Here is a 16,604-nt window from a genome sequence, read left to right on the forward strand (position 1 = left end):
GGACAAATTCAAACTTCTGATTACTGATCTGATGACGATGCTAGAGTAAAAAGATCACCAAAGTGAAAAAAAATCATCACCAGAGGGAGACATGAATGTCTGTACCAAATTTCACAGCAATTATCTAATGGTTGTCCAGATATTTCACTCAAAACCACAAATGTCAACCTCATGGTGGTACTGGGTGAAAAACCATCATCTGAGAACCTTGAATGGTTGTAGAAAATCTTGTGCCAATCCATCCAATAATTGTTGAGTTTTTTCACTTGGGACCAAAACCAACAGACAAACATTGCCTTCTTAAGAGTCATGTCGCTGGCAAGGCAAAAAAACTGACAGAAGAAAGATGCCACAGATGCTTTTTCCAAACAGTAGAAGCTGAAGAATGAGTACAGTAAAAGCAATCCTTCATATATATATATATATATATATATATATATGTTCATATGCTACCAATGTTCAATAGCAAATTCATCTTGAAAGAAATGTAATCCTTGAAACATTTTTAATGAACATATCTGAAAAGCTGCAAAATGTTCCCTGACAACTTAAATATATAATTTGTTTTCCTACAACAGCAACAGAAGTATGATTCACTTTTTTGTGGTTATGATTTGGCGACTCAAAGCACTTGGTTAAAGTTCAGGGAAGATTGTGGGTTTTTTTTAAATATTAAATATTACTTTTGCATATTTAACCAAAACCACAACCTTTCCCTAACCTAGACTTAACCAAATGTCTTCATAAAGTCAACTAAAACGCACAGACAAGTCCATCTCTTTGTCTAGCCATGACCTCTCCTGATTACTTTCTACAACATGTGGTAGAAAAATGCATTTCCTGGACTTGTTGCCAGTGAACATAATCCAGATGGCCATGTATTTGGCAAAATAATTTTAGAAGTAAATAAATGTGATGCCTCAGAGACAGAGTTGGTAATAGATATGAAAGTTTTAAATTCCAATTTTCTTTAATTTCACGGCAAGAGTAAGAAACAAGGAGACGACAAGGCTCTTGATATTTCTCAGGACTGTGAACTTGATGCACTAATGACAGTCCATAAATTCTGAGATGAGAACCCTGATGGCTGTCCTGGCGGGGAAACATGCTTTTGTTGTAAATCAAAACTTGGGCTGGGGAAGTTTGGAGAGGAAACAACTTTGTGGGATTAGTCTCCATGGCCCATGAGTATTTTCACTGAAAACAACAGATTTTCACATTCCGCAGCATCATTTATTCATCTGATAAGCATTATGGTTTAAGGCTCACGTTATTAGATGATGCAAACATTTTCCTCTTGGGTGTAATCTGGCTTGATTTTTTTTTTTTTTTTTTTTTTGCTTCCCAGGATGAATTTTTGAAATGAAGCAAGCATCCAGTTTGTAGGGACTCAACTGGATCCACCCTCGTTCTTTGGGAGAAAAACCGCCTCCATTCCATCCAAATAGAGACTCGCCGCAGCTCCCAGCCTGCTGTTACACAACCGGTGGGTTGGACAGCGGCCCTCTCACATGCTCATGTTAACTACATACACAGCACTTTCCGCGGGTCAAACCCCAGCCTCCAAACCCACAGACTCAAAATGAAGCTGTTCATTTGTGCTTGTGGTACAGAATTCCATTTGTGTTACAGTAAAAAAGCTTTGTCATGATACAGTAGATGATGAGGAGCCAGTTCTCTGTAAAGATCAAACCTTGTGACTCTATTGCTGGTGCATGTATATAATAAACTTTGTTGGAGTTTGAGATGTACTTAAAGGGGCCATATTAGGCTTTTTGTGATTTTCTGTTAGTTATATACTGTTATGATGTCGGATATCTATGTTAAACATGGTCAGAGTTTCAAAATTTAAGTTAATGTATGTAGAAATGCTCCCAGCAAGTCAAAAGGCAGTGCTTCAACCTGCCCTGAACGCTTCGTTTGCAGTTTTTTTTTCTACCATGCTGATGTCAGAACATAGCGGATGCGCATAAACGGCCATCTGTTATGTAGCCTTTGTTGCTAAGGTTGTTGCTAAGGTTTTTCCATGTGTTGTTTGCGTTGTCCACTCTCATATTTCGGATCAGATTTCGGCTCAAACATGTACGGATGTATTGGAGAAGACATTTTGAGTAAAGAATGAGAAAAAGAGGTGACATTCTACTACTGTAGTTGGTTTCACGGTTTATTGATGTGGCCTCCGGAGCAAGCCCAGTGCCATGAGGAAGCTTTCTGTGTTTTTGCCCGCTGTGTTTAAGCTTTATGTATCTATAGAAAAATAGCCAGTGTAATTTAAGGCTATAGGTGTATGCTAGGGCCGCGGTGTCACTAGTACTGAAACAGAGTTGAAGAAATCAATAGGCAGACAGACAGAACACGTCACTTAGTTTGGTTTCTTAGTCTGCTTGCTTTTTGTGGTTGTAAATAGAACTTTTGGCCCTTAGTCCATTTTCCACCATTGTAGCAATCCACAGACAGAAGGGAAACGACAGGGAAGTGAAGGGACAGTCAAAGAGAGAGAGTGAGAGAGCTGCAAGCCACAAACAGCTGTTACAACACGCCTCCCCCCTGCTGATTTTGACAGAGAATCATTCATAAATTCAAAAAATACGTAGTGCTCTGCTAGTGCTAAATTCTTATGTGAGTGCTCTAATTAATACATGTGTTCTTTGATTTTGAAACAGTAGCTTTATGTTGTTGTTATTTAGCCTTTCTGAGGCAATTGCATGGTTAAATAAATTTATTTTATTTCAAAATTGCCCGATCGCAATTTTTAACAGCCCCCTCAGTCACTTCATCCCGGCGCCAGGCCTGATCCGGAGAAAGTTAGCTGTGATGCAGCTTCTGGAAGCCAACCAATCAGAACAGAGTGGGCTCATCGGGAGGTGGGCCTTAAAGAGACAGGAGCTAAAACAGCCTGTTTCAGACAGAGGCTGAACTGAGGGGCTGCATAAAGAGCCACTATAAGATTAATAAGGAGTTTTTTGAACTGTAAGTCATGCAAAGGTATTCCAGTAGAGCCCCAGAATATAAATATAGACCTGGAAATGTGCATGAATCGCTGTGGCAGAGTTAGTCATGTGATTGTTAAAAGTACTGTGGATTGATAATAAAGCATCTTAATACACATGTACTATTTGATTTGGATTTAATTGCCTTGTATGATAGACTCTGGCTAATATGAGGCTTATTTGGTTGCTTTTTCAGATATTTCATGGCATTATGCTGCCAAAATAGTTTTTATTTATCTTAGTCATAATTTCTTCATGAATGTTGACATGAACGTTATTTTACAAGTCTAAAAACTGCTAATTATGATAACTCCGATATGATCTCAGCAGTAACAAACCTGCTTGATGTGAGTAAGGTTTAATCAGTCACAGATAAATAGCCAAAATTAGCAAAACTTGCTAATTTTTTGCCTTCTCTTGTATTTGATGTAGTTTGTGGACAAGTGAAACAAGATACAAATAAACAGGTGTAGCTAATCTTAAATGAGCTAAATTGATTGTGTTGATTTTGATGATGTTTCATATAAAATGGAGGCTTTGTCATCATCTTGCCAGCGGTCTGTAGTTCTTTTCACTAAGTGGGAGATTTCATCGCTGTCAAAAATTGTAATAAATCTGACTTAAAATTACAACGATGGCTGACATAAAAGATTTTTTCCACTTGGTTGCTCGTAATTATGGTCTGAATAATATGATGTGAACTTGGCATTCAAACTGGGTACTGGAGTCCAAAATGGCAGCGTAGTGTAGCCTAGCTTGCTAGTGCTAGTGCTAGCTCATCATTACATCACTGTCATCTTCCTATTCCTGAACACACTCATACAATATTGAGATGAAGAGAACTCTTTCTTTTCTAGGCTCTGAGATGAGATAGGCATTATTATTGAGAAATGTAGGAAAATTAACATGTGCCATTATCCTGTACAAGGTACAAGAACGTAACTTGTGTATAATGTACAGTCATTTCCATTCAGGGAAAACCGTCTGGATGACATATGACAATTCAGTAGCTTTAAAAGTTTCCAGGAAGTGTGAAATTTGTTAGAAGTTTGCCACCAAAGAAATGAAAGGAAAGGGAAAATTGTGGTAATGGTTACTGTGGGAAATAAGCTTTTGATGGTGTATCTTGTGTCAAATAGAGAGCTCTATAAGTCAAGCTAGAAGTGCAGAGAAGGAATGTGAGCCTCCCTTAGTTTCTTCCCTGTCCTCCAGTTTGTCCTCGTCACGTTCTCCCCTCACCATTAGAGACAGACCACCAATAACAACGCTTAAGTTAATTCATACAGCTGTGGCAGGGCAGCTTACAGGGCCATTACTGTACATCATTCCACATCAAGAGGGGTCATAAGTTTGTTCCCCACCACCGCCAATATGTCTGTCAGCAGCCATGAGCTAAGTAGCCAAAATGCAAATGTGATGCCAAATAATTAGACTTGTACAAATCCCAGTGCACTCTGATAAAGCTCAGCCAAGGCCCAAACCGGTTGGCGTACAGTTCCTCAAATAACCCTCTATTATCATTCCACCGCACTGGCATGGGCCACAGAACAACAAAAATAACAAGAGTCATTTGGCGCCCAAACATCTCATGCATCTGTCGTGCATGCTGAGGCTTTGATAGTTTCTGGATCGCCCACAGAGAGAACCAGATTCCTTCTCTCAAAATAGCTGGCTGTTAAAGTATATGATGTGTTTAAATTTGCACTGTTTTGAGGAGATGCAGAAGTGGGAATTTCCCACTTGTCAATGTGGGAATGTAGGGAAACTGCACATAAACAGATGACAGTGGTGAAAAAAAAAAACAGTCCAAAAGGTCAAACAAGGAAGATTTCCTTTTCTGTTTAGTGTCAGAATGATGTTTACAACAGTCTCTGAATAGTATTTTCTCCACTGCATTATTCTGATGGGCTGTTTTACAAACGGAGATCCTGTCATTGGACTTTTTAATGACACATTTTAATTGCATAAGAATCTCTGCTGAATTAATGCCCAAATTACACAATGTATGAAGTGTTTGCTGTAAATTGTAAAAGCATGCAAGTAATTCATCATTTACACTCCACCTAAAACACAACTTAACTCATTCCTGCCATGTAGACGTTGGTCAAGATATGCTTTAGATCAATGTAGTTGGCTATATGCAACACAAAAATACACACAGTACATTTTTTATATTATATTATATATATTATATCTTTAAAAATATCACAAAAATTACTGTTTTAATATTTGACCAACATATTTTTACACATTTTTACACATTACACATTTTTAGTACATAAAGGTGATATATATACAGTACAGTCAAAAGTTTGGACACACCTTCCCAAGTGTGCCCAAAGGTTTGACTGTACTGTATATGAGGTATGAGTATTATTCCTTATATTAATTTGACATCTATCCACCCAGTCAGCTAGGGGATTAAAACTTTCATTCTGTCAGTGCTAACCACTGCATCGGGATGCGATTGAGTTAGAAAATATAAAGCTGTATTTGGTTGACTTTATCATTTTATTCAAATTAAGATGTTAATGTAATAAAACCAGTTTGATGACGTTTGCATATCTTACAATGTCTTTCAATCCTGCAGGTTCATTAAAACAGATTGATATCCAAAACATATCTTACATTGTATATATTTTTCTATTCTAATTAATAATATATTCATAATATATTTAAAAGACGATTCCACCAATTTAGCATAAAACTTAAACTTTGACAGACTCATGATGGACAGTTGGACAAAATTAAAGCTTTAGTCCTATGTATGAAAATGTGTCTCAGCTGCACAAAAATTCAAAAGGTTTCCATTTTTGTATATTCTGGGTCACTTTAGGAAAAGTCATAAAATTTCAAGCTGAAAGAACCGTGTTTAGGGTGTTTTCACTGCTCTCAAATTTTACCTGAAGGATTAATAAATGTGGAAAACCAAAATAGATATTGGATCAAAAATATTTGTTCATACTTATGAACATATATGCTCCATTATTTGATGTACATATATGTTTATATATGTTTATTTTCATATGGGAAATATACTCTTTTGTAATCTTTGAGTTTCCATGTTGGGACAGTCAAGCTGTCATCCACCAGGCGTACATACTGATGTAGAGGGATAAGAGTGTGCCAAAAAAATGCATCATACGGATTCACAGGAGTAGTATTATCCAAGGATCTTGATGTTTCCAACATTACAGACGGTAATCTGGCCTGGAGTTTTTACTTTCCTGTCAGAAATAAAATACTAACATAGCATAATTGTGGCCTACTAGGGAATAAACTACTCCTTCCAGAATAAGACATCATTAAATATACTGTATCTGTATTCCTCTGAGTCAGTTTGTTTGCCAAGAGTGATCTACTACTACTGTACTCTCAAATAAAAGAATCAACACTGGATTATTTGCAGTTCATGCAGTGCAGACGTTACTGCACATGTCTAAGAGCTTCAAATAGAACAAATTGACTTTTAAAATAAACACAGTATGATGACTGACATGTAGAGTCAGAGTGCATCTTTTCAAAGCAGTGCTCTGTTTAACCTGTATGTTTGCTCGGCGTGTCCGTACCTGTTGGTGACTTTTACCGAAGGATTGAATGGATCGGAGCCACCTCCTCTAAACACAGGCGCTCTGACGAAGCCACAAGGCAATTTGAGGTGTTTTGTTTCTGAGGTGTTCTTCTGCTTTGTAAGCTACTGGCTTTTTTTGGGATTCAGGAGTGAAACTTCAATACATCTGGTGTTTACAAGCATAAAAGAATGAAATGCTCGAATGATGTGTGGTATGCCAAAGACCTAGTCAAGATAAAATATCACAGGTCAAAGCTCAGAAAGAGGAATTTGTGCATTTCATAATTGATTTTTTCTTTTGTGGAACATAGCCAGTTTGGTGCGACCAGTAAAGGCAGAGCACAGGTGAGTGATTGGGTTACAGTGCTCAGAGGGAGGGAGCAGGATGTCAGGAGAGCGGCGAACAGGTTAAGGCCTGTCCTGCATTTAGAGGGGTTGGATCCAAGCTGACATGCAGGAATGTGTTTCCATATAGAGCGTGAAATGTGTTCAATGCAATCTGCTCTGTATGCTCAAAAGGATGAAAACACTCTTGATCTTTGTAGAGTGATGAGATTTTAAGTTTTTCAGAGTTAATTTTGCATTTGTGGTAGTTTATATTTAAGGTACATTGAAAGAGAATGATAAACAGACAGCAACACAATATGTGAGTTGTGGGCAGCAGGTGTTTCTCAAAGATTCAGGCTGGGACTCATCAGACTTAAAGTGTGATGAATGTGTTCACATTACATTCTTTGAGAGTTTGATTTATTCATTCGCTCAGTTTCCCCTCTTTATGTTCTTGGTAGCAAGTAAACACAAAGAATTCAACTTGCTATTAGGAACATGAGAACACAATACAGCCATGTTACAGACAAAATCACATTTGTTTGCACATAAATACACATTGAATCATGGAGACATAAGAATTGTGAAAGGAAAGTTAGTTTAAAAAAAAACTACACCTATTTACTCATAAGATTTTTGCTGTGATATGTTGACAATATATAAATTGTCAAGAATCACATTCAGTAATTTATTCTAGATCATCAATATTAACAGATTGTCAATCTCAGAAGAGCTATTTTGATAATTCATTATTTGTAAGAGTTATTTTTCAGGTAAAAACTACAAATCTTTCATTACTGCTTCTCCAGTGTGAGAATTTGCTGCTACTTTATATATTTGGGTTATAGACTGGCTCACAAAGACATCACCTTGGGTTTTGTGGACTTTGCTGGACTTTCAGTATTAAACTGAGACCACGATCTTTCCCTAAGCAAGTGCTGTGAGCAATTGCGAAAAGCAGATATTGTCGAAAAAGAAATTAAATGTATGGTCAGTGAACATTTTGCAGATACGTTCACCAAGATTTTTACATTTACATTTCCTCCTATTTGCAAATTAGTATGTAAACAAAATTTCTAGTAAACATGATTGCAATATACTGTAATATAGATAACCCTCCCTCAAGCAGACTTTCTATATTCCTTTTTTTGTAATATTGCATTGTATGGCATGTTTTAATGTCTCCTTGGATAGTTTATATAATGTTTTCTCAGTATTGTTGGTATATAATTGTCTTTCTTTAGTATATAAGAACAAAATACAGGTGTGTTTAGCCCTACGATTCATACATTTTATTAAACAAAAATTATTACGAGCATAAAGATTTCACATATTTGAGACAACAAATTTATTACAACAAGAAATATATCATAAATATATCCTAAAGAAAGCCAGCACAGTAACAGAAACCTCCACAGTCGCAGTCACGGCTTCTGGGTTTAAAACAATCTACACACACTCAGATAATCATAGACGTAGAGGTCCATAAGTTGCTGTTTCCTTCAAACAGGAGGGAAATTCTTTAAGGGGACAAGCAGCAATCACCGTGGTGTGAACCCTGCTGACCCCAGCTGCCTGGGACTTGACCTCTCACCCGCTGACCGACTCTCGTCCGCTGCTGTGGAGTCGATTGTGCTATCAGAGGGCTGGAGGCGAGCCTCTTTAGTCAGGGGAAATGAATCTTCCACATGCTGCAGGAGGAATGTCATGGTCCAGACGGTCCAGAGTCGTCCCCCCACCCCCCCCCCCCACCCCCCGCCCCCCCGGGAGTTCAGGAATCCGGGCACCTGTGAAATTCCCTTTGGTTTGTTCACGGGGGGCGTCACTCCTCCTTAAGTGAGTCTGCAGGCACGTTAAGTATGGAAAGATGCTTGAAAAGGACATGTCAGATTTATCTTTCATGCCGGAGTAACTTTGACTTATTCTGATCACCTGCCATGAGGAGTTACATATTTGTTGGGTGTTCAAAAGCAGTAAATGCGCATATTTTCACACTAGGAAACTAGGGATGGAAAAAGTTTTTCAAAATAAAAGCCCCCCAATGGTCACTGTACGTTAACAGAAAACTAGGGATGGGCCTAGTTCTTCAAAATAAAAACCCAAGAAGGTAACTTTATCTTAACAAAATAGTCCGAATGAGGCTGTTTTTTCTAAATAGAGTATCATAAAGTAACTGTATCGTAACAGGAAGCTCAGGATGAGACTTGTTTTTCAAAATAAGAACCCCAGACAGTAACTGTATCTTAACAGGAAACTAGGAACGGACCTAGTTTTGCAAAATAAAAGCCCCAGACAGTAATTGTGTCTTAATAGGGAACTCAGGGGGAGGCTATTTATATATTTATTTATTTTTAAATATAAGCCCCATAGAGTTACTGTATCTGACAGGAAGTTCAGGATGAGACTTGTATTTCAAAATTAAAGCCTTGGAATGTTAACAGGAGCTTATCAGGGGGCCACAGATAAGGCTGGAATTTTAAATTAGTGATTCATTTCAGATTTCTGCTTTTAAGCAATGCTATGCAATTTGTTCCTCTTTCTTTATTTGGTTTCTTTTTCTTTCTTTATATGGACATCTTCTACTGCACAGCACGCAAGTTTGCTGCTTCACTCCAAGAGTAGTTACGCCAAGCCTCAATTGGTTGCTAAACTTTTGAAGGTGTGGATGATGCCCTTAAAGGGCCAGAACTTTTCAATGCTAAATTGGATTGCAACCAAATTTGGGAATGTTGTACATAAAGCCACACTGTACAAGTGTGTAACATTTGATATAATTCCACCCACAGTAAAGTACCATCATAACATATTTCTGCAATTCTGTTGTCTATAATAAAATGAAACGTGGTACACAAGTTCTCCATGAGAATCTTCAAGACATACTGAATCATGGCACCAGTAGCCCCACTCTGTGGTCACAAGTAAAACACCACCATACTACTTATTAACTGCCATATCTCTTAAATGTAATATACCATGGTAACCAAATTCTGCAGAGTTGTACAGATGGGGATACTGAACAAGTGTGTTGTATTTGCAGCAACACTTTGCAAGTTTTTTCAGCTGTCAGCCTTCACACGCATTTTCCGCAGGAAACGCATTACTAGATACTATCATGTAACAGTCAATCAGAGTAGGATTAGACCTGAATGTAACCCAGTGAGATTTCATCATCTTGCATCAGTAATGATGAACAGAAAAACTATTGGAACCACTTTCCTCTTACATTTGCAGTGAAATATTGCCCTGTATGGTTTGACCTCTGCCTGAAATGTAAAAGTGTGTCCAGCAGTTAAATGTTAGTGAATGTAAATGAACAAAGGTGTAAAATAGGATGAAAGACACAAGCTTTATGTAACATACAGGTCCTGAAAAATCGGCTTTTGACCTTTTTAAGCACCCTATAAATCTCTCCTGGACTGCTAACAGAGTTCTCTTTTTTTCACAAAGACTGTGGCTGGAATTTAAAGAGGAGAGTCTGTGAACTTCACAGGATGACAAAACTGGATGCTTTTGATGTGCTGAACAGTCGAATCAGTCTCAACGGTGCCTGCAGCCCATTCAACGTGTTGGTGTCATATTTCATAATCTCTGTGTGCAAAACCTTTGACGCACCATGGCTGCAGTTCAAGAATGACAACAGAGAAGAAAAAGTCTGTGCAGAATTTGCTGCTAGCGCTGCAGACACACAAGGTGACGATCATGAGCCTTATGTTAAAGTGACAACGGTTTCATTTCATACTGACCTTTGAGGTCAAGGTAATAAAGGTAATAAAGAGTACAGAGCTGGAGAGTCACCTTGTTCTGTGATTTTGTGAAATTTTAAGTTTGCTCTCATGTTCTCTGATTTTATGTATTATGTTATTTTGCGCCTTAACAAATTGAATTGATTAATTGACTGATACAATAAATGCAGCAGCCTAAAACTAAAAACATCCATAAAGCATAAATAATTAAGTCAAAATTGAATATAAATGCAGCTAAACACATCATCTTATACAAATCTGTGTACACTTATGTGGTTTTGTGTTGCCAGTTTATTTGTACTTTACACTAAATTTTACATTTTGTAATTTCTGTCCAATGGGCCACCTAGAGTTGTGATCTCTCTAATAGTGAATTAATATGCTGCACATTAGTTATCTTCCATTTTTATATATTCAATGATACTGTAACCTACGGTTTACATGGGACTCTGCAGTTAAATGCTTCTTTGTACGTCATGTCGGTAATGTTTAAGTCTTTCTATTTAGCATTTATAAGCAGTATACAAACACTTAATAAATGAATAAATGGTTTATAACACACTATAATGTAGTTATTAGCAGATTTAAGTGTGTATTAATGTTATTAAAACCCCTAAACAGATAATGAATGACAATATAGTAAAACACAGTTGTAATAATATAAAATGTCTTCATAGGAGAAGTTGTAATTGTTGATAAATACTGTAAAAGTGTCCTTATATCTGCTTACAACTACATTATTGTGTGTGATAAACCATTTATTAAATGTTTGTATAATGCTTATGAATGCTAAATAAGGGAAGTTTATGTCAGATCTAATAATTTTAGAAGTTATGGTTTAAAAGAAGGTAAAATTGATTGATTGATTGATTTCTCATACAAATTTGAGTACATTTGTGTGGTTTTGTGTTGCATGTTTATTCATAATTCACTCAATGGAAAATTATGGAAATCAAAGTATGACTGGTAATGTAAGGACACCAGAAAAGGTGGCATCAAATAAAGAGCAGCCGTGGCTGCCGTGAGGGATAAAAGCAGCTGAGGCAGCATTTTGTCATAAATCATGTCAGCAGCTTCACATCAGAGCAAATCATTTTGAAGGAGTTGGCCACAATGAACACATTGGCACACAACTTGAAAAGTAAACGGGAACACTTTTACAGTCATGTGAGGACTTCGACCAGTTCCTGTACTGGAGGCTGGACTGGCAAAACTTCAGCCAGAAAGCTTCCATGTAAATGTGACTTATTTTTGGCAAACATCATTGTCTGTAAGAACCCAGTGAAATCTGTCTGCTGCAGGCACACACAATGTCCTTAAACTGCTCAGCTATAAGCACAGACTGTACAGTACCTCAGTGTTATATAATTCATAATGTATTGCTGAAATGGTTTCATGGAGCTGCTCATTCAGTAAACATAACTTTCTGAATGTCGTGGTATAACTTGCTGCCACCTGAACATTAATATCCTTTTGATACATGTACTGACTTATTAGCCGAGAGGCACGCCGTCCTTCAGCGGACAAACATGACTTGAAAGATTTAAGATGACGGTGTGATATACGCTCCTGTTCGTACAGGGTTCAATCTATGCGTAATGGGTGGAATGTAATGAACATGTCAAAAGGAGCAGAATGAGTTTGGTTTAATATTCATCAGCTGACCACAGGAAGTTGAGTTTAGGCGACATGAAACATGAGCGCAGCCTCTGATAAGTTCATTATGGAGGTGAATGAATTAAGGCCTGTGTTCATCCTCTGAATTCTAATTATCAGGTCATAAACTCTGTCCTTCCTCATGGTCGAGGACAGGATGAGGGATTTCTGTTGTCCTTTCCTCCTCTGTGGACTCCAGACTCCCTGCAAAGTCAAAGGCAGCCTCATTGTCGGCCAGTGGACATTTTATCCTAATATTATTGCACTCGTAATCATATTTCATCCTGCACAGTCTGACTACCTCACAGTACACTGCTCAACAGCCACCATGACTCCTGCAGCTGAAACATCATATATCTAGTTTCATATCATCATATTTCTGTCTGTCATATGACTGTTTACACTGTACTGTATGTAAATCCATGTTTCAGCTGATAAACATATTTAGTTTGGTGTGAAAGTTCATTTTTGACCTTGGAAACAGGAATTTGACAAAAATAATCTTAACTCACAGTTCACTGACTAGCTTGCGGAGCTTTTAACCACATCTAATGGTCTTCATCAGTGGATGGAGTTTGCTCAGGCATTGTGAATCCTGGAAAAAAGCTGGTAAGTGGACTTAGACTAATATTAGTTTGACTAGTACTGAGTCAAAACACGTAATAGATCATAATTAAGTAAAGAAAAAGGGGGGTTTTGGTGGTGAGATTAGCAAAACCAAATGATGTTATGAAGGCATCTCACCAACAAAAACCAGCAGATCAATAAAACAAACACATCAAACAAAAACAGCATTTCTGATATTTGCCCAAACACCCTTTTTTGTTCATTCAAATAATACAAAACTATTAACAATACATTAAAAAAAAAAACATGTTGGCATTATTTTTGACTGCAAAGAGGTTTGATTACAGGTGCAATATGTAAGAATCAGAAATTCCTTCTCATTTATGACACCGGTGGCCATTAAGTGAGCTGCAGTCAGACTTCCTGTTGCTCACATTTATGCTCACACTCCTGTTAGCGGCGCTAACATTAGTCAGCTAAAACCACAATATCACAATATATTTCACATGCTTTGCAGTAATGTTAGCTTAGCTGTCCGAGAGGAAGAAAGCAAGCTCAGGGTCAGTTTTGATCCCGAAAACCAAATGAAGGTCCCTCCGCGAATCTAATTTCCCCCGACATCAGTCACATTGCTGTCTGGCCAGACGGGTTTCACTAGATAAAACTTTTGTTTTTTTGGGCTTAGGAGGACATTTTGTTGGACTCTGTGTTGTGGCGGGTGCCAGTTGTCTGTTAATGTTAGCAGACTCTGTTTTTAAGGTAACGATAGCTAGTGTTGCACCCTGTTGGCGCTGTAGGGGGATAGGAGACATGTAAGGCACTCAGGAGTACGTGTAAATGTCACATCCTTTGGATTTTCCCAGCAAAACCATCTTGAGTCCTTTATTTAGAAATCGGTCAAGAGGCTGCTAGAAAGTCATATTCTGTCGATAGTTTTAGTTAATTTTTGAACGTTTTAAACCAAAATTCTTACATATTGCACCTTTAAATGTGATTTTAGTTGGACTTGACTTTGACCTGATAATGGCTTTTAGAGGATTCCAAAGTTATTACAATGAATCCTGAGGGGTAGATGAAAATATATACGTTTTAAGGCAATTTGTCCAATAGATGTTGAAATATTTCAGTCTGGACCAAAAAAGATGGTGGACCAATCAATACTGTCGTCCCTAGAGCCTCACCACTACCATGGGTAAATAATATCCAGATCCAAATCAAATCTATGTGGTTCTTTTAAATTCAAAAAGATGCAGCAAGGACAGAAGAACAGAATATACTGAATCCAAGCAGCCTTTCTAACACACACACACACATACACACACACAAAATAACACACACCAAAGCGTTTGGTGTGTGTTATTTTGGCTTTAACTTGTGGACCAGTCAGGCAGCAATTTGTGTCGCTGTCAAGTGACTCATCGTCAAGCATCTCTGTTTCAGGCTCAAACATGCAGCTAAGTGCTCTCCATGCCTGAGCGCCTCAATATATGTATGGAGGGTTTATAGGGTGCAAATTTGTTAAAAGCCTTTTGTCTTAAATCAGTGCATCGAATACTTCCAACATTTTATGAGACAGATCAATTTTCAGGTGCACATTTTGAATATTTACAGCTCTTTACACACTTTACATTCACAACAAACTTTCAGATCAATGGATTCCTGCACAGAGTTGAGGTTTGAGTAAACATCTGCTTCATCCTAACAACCAAGAACTTAAAGTGAATTGAGTTCTTGGTTGCATTATTTGACCTCAGATCGGCTGACTATCTGCTAAATCATCACTTCAAAGAAACGAGACACAAACACCGTTTTCTAATGCACAGGGGATAAACAAGTTACGGATTTAAGATATCCTATAGACTCACATGAACCCTTCTATTATTCCTGACCCCCACCCCTAAAAATACATGTTGACAAACACCAGAGTCCTGCAATTAAAAGGCCTCTGGCTCTGAGACACAGCGACTGCTGCTGACGATGTTCAATAATTGTTCCCCTGTCATATAAACCTTGTAATTACATCGCGGTGATCGAGGCATCTTCTCCCCGCGAGGCTATCAGGACAGTACAGAAATAGGCCTCCTCCTCCTCCTCCTCCTCCTCCTCCTCCTCCCTACAGCTGCAGCTCTCCAGAGAAACACCGGAGTCATGATCCTGCTCTGAGGCCTGGAGCCCTTTTCCTGACACTTTGTTCCACATATAAACAGGAAGTAGGAGCTGTATGGCAGAAATTGTGCCAGGAAGCGTGTTTTAAAGAATTAGGGAAGTGACTAGGCTACCTTGATGTGGCTGGAATCCGCTGTGCTTCAGAGAATTGGCTGTTCTACATGCTGGATAAGTGGGTAATAGAAGTATTGTTACACTCTTTTTTTTTGAACATCAGTTATCAACTAAAGAGACAAGAATTGTTGGGAAAAGCAAAGCAAGGAAGAAAAATGCTCTCAGCACTTGCTTGATTGATATTCAGGGCCGCAGAAGAGGGTTTATACCTGGGCAGATGCCAGTTTGGACGTACTGAGTAGCTTGAAGGGGAATTCAGTTTTACATTGATTAAAATACATCTAAATGGCCATAGATATCTATACTAAAACTGATATATGGAGGGTTTATAGGGTGCAAATTTGTTAAAAGCCTTTTGTCTTAAATCAGTGCATCGCATACTTCCAACATTTTATGGGACAGATTAATTTTCAGGTGCACATTTTGAATATTTACAGCTCTTTACACACTTTATATTCACAACAAACTTTCAGATCAATGGATTCCTGCACAGAGTTGAGATTTGAGTAAACATCTGCCTCATCCTAACAACCAAGAACTCAAGGTGAATTTTTTGCCTTACATTATTTACACAAATTTGTCTGCTGGACTGTTTGTGCAGCCTGTATTTATTCATTTGTATTTATTTTCCCAAACAGTAAATGTACTGACTGCAAAGATGTTAGCTCTAGCTAGGTAGTTATTCATAAAGTCTCGATATAAACGTGAAATTTTCACTCAAGCTGAAACTTTTTCAACTCCAGAGGAAGCATTTTTTCCTCAATTTGTGCAGTCTAGAGCAAATATGCCTCTATTCTCTGCCATTCTTGTCTTTCCATTGACTTTGTATGCAATTGTGCCATGTCTAATATCTGCTTCATACTCTGTGTTTGCAATGACACAACACACACCTTATAGGACCATTTCACTGATTTTCAACCTTATCTCTAGCTATACGAATGAGGGATATAGTGTGAAAAACACCTGCAGTTGTTGCCGATGTTCTCTGTGTCTCTGGGACACAGCTGCAAAATCTGTTGTTCTTCCGGCACTAGCACCATCATTTAATGTGTACAGTAACGTAGTTGGAGGCAAGGAAGAACTATAGGCTATTTCAGCTTGGTTTTCTAGTATCTGCCTCTGGGTAGCCAGGGATCGTGCTCTAGATGCCGCTCAAAAACAAAACTTCCTTGTTCTCTTCGCTTGTATTGCAAACTAGCTATGTTTCAAACAGCGAAAATGACATCCCAAAATATAAGTGCAGAGGATGTTATGAATGAGGATACATTTTACAGTGTTTCAGCTGACTTGGATATTCAGCCGTATTTACTTGAGCCAGAGTGGATTTGGGGATTGGGCATCAGGAGCTCATGTGCAATGCATGCTGGTACATGTAGGCACTGGCGGCATTGCTCAGCGAGCAGGAAAACTCGGCTTTCTCGGTCAATATAGCACACACTGAGGAATTTATTACTTCAATCGACTACATTT

General features: G+C 38.1%; 1 long non-coding RNA gene across 2 annotated transcripts in view; it reads right to left on the bottom strand.

Moving 5' to 3' along the window:
* Positions 1–16,604, bottom strand: part of LOC122997964 — a 44,338-nt gene that overhangs the window by 15,372 nt on the left and 12,362 nt on the right. The window contains exon 3 of one of the 2 annotated variants that reach the window (XR_006407289.1): positions 8,660–8,730. The exons of the other annotated variant lie outside the window; for it this stretch is intronic. This is a non-coding gene — a long non-coding RNA (uncharacterized LOC122997964). Of the gene's footprint in view, positions 1–8,659; positions 8,731–16,604 lie in introns of those variants that run through there. 2 annotated transcript variants of the gene reach the window in all.

The sequence above is a fragment of the Thunnus albacares genome, chromosome 15 (assembly GCF_914725855.1).
Source record: "Thunnus albacares chromosome 15, fThuAlb1.1, whole genome shotgun sequence".
NCBI lineage: Eukaryota > Metazoa > Chordata > Actinopteri > Scombriformes > Scombridae > Thunnus > Thunnus albacares.